Source organism: Pinus tabuliformis, chromosome 3_1 (assembly GCF_031772625.1).
Source record: "Pinus tabuliformis cultivar Carrire ecotype Pingquan chromosome 3_1, CPIR1, whole genome shotgun sequence".
Taxonomy (NCBI): domain Eukaryota; kingdom Viridiplantae; phylum Streptophyta; class Pinopsida; order Pinales; family Pinaceae; genus Pinus; species Pinus tabuliformis.
This window is the reverse complement of record NC_142301.1, coordinates 510,338,574-510,344,150: the sequence shown is the minus strand read 5'-3', so window position 1 is coordinate 510,344,150 and position 5,577 is coordinate 510,338,574.

The window sequence follows — 5,577 nt, the reverse complement described above, 5'->3', positions numbered from 1 at the left end:
GCTTGATTTACATCCCTATAATCGACGCACACTCTAATTGTTCCTTGTTTTTTCATAACAGGGACAATATTCGATACCCAATCGGTTAGAGGAACCAGGTAAATGAAACCAGCATGGAGAAGTTTTTCAACTTTTGCCTTAATGGCAGCGGCTTTCTTGGGGTGCACCTGCCGTAGCCGTTGTCGTACTGGTTTGACATCTGGATACATCTTGATTTCGTGTTCAACGATACTTGAGTCAATGCCTGGCATTTCATTATAAGACCAAGCAAATACATCTCTGAATTCATGAAAAAGAGCATTATATATTTCCAGTTCTGAAGGAGAACAACATTTGCCAACATAAATATTCTCTACAACTTCTGTTTTGGTCGAGATATTTATGGTGATAGTCTCTTCAATGTTGGACAAGTTTCGCTCGGAATCCACCGTGTTTACAGTATTTGATAGAAAATAAAAAACTGAAGGATGATAAAGGTCATCAGGAGTATTTTCTTCACAATCCAGAAGAAGGGAGCGATGGTGGTAATCATCCCATGGTGCCCCTTCAATTACCATTGATTGAACAATTCCTTCGTCGGTGACATGCACTCTCGACCAAGGATCTGAAGGGGTGCCATATTCCTTAGACCTATCTATCCAAACGCTTGATGAGCGTTGATTTGGGTTTGCCTCCCATGCTAGGAACATTGATTGCTACAATATTTCTGTTGGGCTTGGAGGCAAAACCTGCACATGATCCATGTCGATATATTTTTGTGAGATATTTTTTGAAGATATCATATTGCAGGTTCCTACCGATGCTACTTCCGCCAAATTGATTGGAGGTGGAAGGGCGAAAGCTCCCATTAATATAGGATCTTTTAGTAGGCCTACTCCAATATTTTGAAGCGAATGGGGGCTTCCATGGATCATTGGAATGCTTCCCGTAACTTGAGAACCATTGGGGAGGAAGTTTTGTTGATCGACGATTGTAATCCCTCCTTGAAAGGGAAATGCAATCTTAATAAAATAGGTCGACACAACAGCAGCCATAGCATATATCCATGGTCTTCCCAGTAGGATGTTGTAATCGAGATTTCCGTCAATTACCTCAACATCTATTTCTACTGTTTTCCCTCCTAGTTCAACCTTCAAGTTACTTAGAATACCATATGGGGTATATGTTCGTCCGTCAAATGCTTTTAATGTCGTCGAAGATCACGACAAGGTTGGAGATCCTAAAGTTTTCTAGCAACTCATCAACATAATACATGTAGATGCCCCCTCATCAATAATTGTTCGATGAACAGTTTTGTTGAGGGCTTTCACTTGAATGAGGAAAGCTAGTTGAGCTGGTAACTGAGGATCATATCCTTTACGATCGAAGGATACAAGATTGGAATGCTTTGGGTCTATCCCACCAATGGCTGATAATAAAGCTTGCTTTTGGGATGGGCAATTTTGTAGTACCTCAAGAGTCGACATAGCGGATGGTGATTGGGCCAAATCTTCCACTATATTATAATGCTGTGCTGCTCTAGCACAAGGATTAAATGTCGACTTGTGTACTACTCCCTTTGGCGGTTTTATTGTCAATTCAGGAATGATGGGCGGCGCAACTTCTGTCGAAGTTGTTGTCGAACTACTAGGTTGATCTTTATCCTTATTTTTCGACAGCTGTGGATTCCCATAATCTTTGTTCCTTGTCGATATCAAAGCATCATTTTTCTATTTTGAAACCGACAACATTAGCACTTGAGTCGGGGAAGCATTTCCACTGTCAACTAGATTTGTTCCTGGATTCGTAAACGGATCAGTTAATACTGCTGAGGTCTTTGTATTCTTGAAGAATTTTTTAAGCTCAGCTTTATACGGACAATCTGATGTCCAATGATCCTCATCGCATATAAAGCATGGATGATTTGGTTTCTTATTTCCAGAAGGGTTCGCAGAAGATTTTTCAGGTGATGATTCTTCCTATTTCTTCTTCGTCCCTTTGCCTTTCTTCTTGCCCCCTGGTTGCTTGGTTTCTTTGCCTTTATCTGTTGATACGACATTTACTTCCGAGGCAAGAAGATCCTCTTTTGCATTTTGACCAGAAATCTTACGAGCCTTTTTAGAAGTAGCCTTTGTCGATTTCGTGTTTGTTGTGCCAATCACGCCATCGCCGGCATGAGAGTCATTGTTTGATTTAGGAGGAGGAGGGACTGAGAATTCCGGTCTAGGAGCGTCAGGTATTTTATCGTAGAGCGTGCTGGACTGAGTGTAAATCAAGTCCAAATATTGCGCATGAGCGATAACTTGCTCTTCGGTGACGAATCCCCCTTTTGCCACATCTTCCGTGATGGAAGGCAATAATGACTTAATAAACCATTCAGCTAAAAAATGATCGAGAACATACGTTTTCACCATTCTACAATGACGTCGCCACTCATTTATATGATCAGATATGTGAGTGGCCGTTGTTTGTTTGAAATTGGTAAGAAGTTCCGTTCCCGTTTCGTACCTTATCGATAAATAAAAATGGGTTAAAAAGGTTGTGGCTAGGGTACTGAAGTTGTCGAATGAAACTCTAGGCAATTCGATATACCATTTTGTTGCCGGACTAGTTAACGTCCTCTGAAAAAGGTGAAGCCTAATCGAATCATCATTTAGGGTGTTTGATGAACACCACAGATGAAAGGTCATCACATGATTCGACAGATCTTCACCCAGATTTCCATTAAATTTAGGAATATCTGATGGAAGTTTATGTGGAATTGCTGGCCACCAAGGGGCGTAAGCGATTGGATCGTTTGTTAACCTATTTAAATCAGGTAACTTTAAAGTCGCCACAAAGGGTAACTGTTGATTCAGGTTAGGCGAAGCATACCCAGGATAAGATGGGATTGCCTGAGCAGTTGGTCTTTGCATACCAGCATAATGCATTTGATGCTGGTAACTCTGGTAAGGTTGGTGGGCATGACCATTGTAGAATGGTTGATTTTGACCATTTTGAATATACGGTTGCCCACTATTCGCAAAGATTTGTTGCTCAGAACCTTGGTATACTTGTTGGAACTGCGGTTGTTGGTATTGCACTAGCCATGGTTGTGAACCCATGTGCTGTTGCCCGATACTAACTGTTTGAACAAGATGAGGGGTAATTGTACCCGTTTGAACCTGTGTCATTCCACCAGTCGGCGATTGTGGTTGAGTTGCAGGGTCAAGGGGTTGTTGCATTACAACCTGAGAAACCTGAGGTTGGCATACAATAGGCAGCGCTTGAACTTGCGACATCGTCACAATAGCTGGCATAGTTGGTATATTTGACATAGGTAAACATTGTTGCATTGAGTATACAACTCTTGGTTGTTGAAGTAGTATCGGTACCCAATCGCTTGACGTAATTCCAGCATAACCCGAATTTTGTTGTGAACTCCCGTATGGCTGTCCTCCCGGAGGGGATAATGAAAGGGTATAGTACCCCCCATACGGTGGTAATCCGGTACTTAAGGGAATGGTTTGCCCTTGAGGGCCGGACTGCCCAAATTGACCTCCAAATGGATCAATTTGTTGAGACTCAACATAAGAGTTTCCGGATATTATTCCGGATGAACAAACAGGAACATACCATACTATCGAAATAGCCCCTGAGTGGGGTCCTTCTAGCGATTGAGAACTAGTTGGGACAGATGGTATACCGGTGAACATTGTTGGAGTGATAGTAGGAAGTTCTGCCGTCGCTGTGTCAGAAGACACAGTCCTAGATGTTGACGGTTGTTCAGACATTTCTAATCTATCCAAAAGATTACCTAGCAATTCTACAGGAGCTTCCACTGGCGGTAGACTAATTTATGATGAAGAAGGATACAGAGTGATCCCGACTCCAAATTGCGATGGAGTACTAGCTGGAGGATCTTCCAAAATCTCTTCTATAGCAATCAGACTAGGTGGAAGGGGTAGACCGTCAGGTCCGTAGAATATTTCTGGTGCCGAAGAAGGTACAAAATCTGCAGCGACATATGTTTGGGGAGCAACACTCTCTGAACCGGTTGTAGATGGAACTGGTTCAGTGATATAAGTGTTCACCCTCAGACTAGGATCAATACTACTGTCCTTCTGTGGCTGCTGAACTTCTTCTGTAAAGGCAGGGATACCAGAAATGTTTGGAGTAACCGGAGTCTCTGATGTTGTTGGAACACTTGTTCTAACTTTACCAGGAGATTTGGAACCAGTTAAACGAGTTCGCTTTGTCCGTACTTGTTTCGATTTCGGAGACAAAGACGGTTGACTCGTAAGCCTTCGCGAATGATGGGGTTTCAATTGACTTTCTTCCACGATTGCAGATTACTTGATCAACTAAAAATCAAGGGGAAGTATGTTTCCGAATTAGATGAATTTTAGACGCTTTGACACAACTTGTTTTTTCAATTTTTAAGAGTCGAGAAAAAACAAAAGATGACTCTAGTCACCTTCGATTTTTAATGAGCCTGAAGTGACAAGTGCTTAGATGGACCTTTTCCGTTAAGGAGTCTGAAAAGGAACGAAAGGGACTGCTCTGGAAATATAGGTAGAGGGATTACCAAACCAATCGCAAAACTGCAGAATACTTTTTATGGTACGACAGTCAATCTTCCCGAATGCTGTGTTCAGTGCATTGCGATCGATAGGGCGACAGACACGGCTTCCTATGGATAAAGGATTAAGCCTATTGTGGTCTCCCAAAATATACTCGACGGTACGTTGGAGCACAAGTCCATACTGGCACTTATCGTCTCAAAGCGGAGGAATCACCCAACCATCAGTGAGAACAACAGTTACCAGGCTTTACGACGCCGGAATACGTCTCTAGCCTAGACTTCTAGATGTTGTGCGTTAGGTTCCAAAGCGTTGTTAGGTTCATTAAATTTATTTTATAGTTGATCTTGCTTAAGAAATTTTCCTTTCAGGTTCACCGCGAGATGTAGATGTATAATTCCTAAAATGCAATCTAAGATGATAAACAATCTTTTATCTTCTTTATGCAATGAAAATCCTAGCTACTAAGGAAAGAGAGACAGTATTCTTTCACAAAGAGCAAAGAACACACACTAAATGCACTGTCCTAAATCAAACCAATCAAACAGTCTAAATGCAAATGCACATGCATGTATTTTTTTTCGGCTTTCTTAGTATGTGAATGGTAAAAAGAAAGCTAATGCACAAATCTGAATTACTTTTCAAGCGACTATTACTAACAAGTTTCTTTTCGAAATCAAAAATGGAGACAATCACAACACTTTACGATTTGGAAATGAATACTTGCTTTCGACACTAGAAAAATTACAAATTTAGACCAAATACAATAGTAACAGGGTAATCGACTATCTACAGCAACCAAACTCTTTCCTATGACTGAAAGCGACACTTGCGACACTTTCAAATCAAAGGACGACAATACAATTACGTTACTTTTTGCAAAGGAGAACTGAAAATGACTCAACAAATACACAAAAACATTTACAGTTCTTTTGCACAACGGAGGGGGAATATCAGCAAGGAAAAGGGGTTTCAAATAGAGATATACTGATTACAGGTAGCAAAATTGATGAATAGAACTGAAAAGAATGAATCA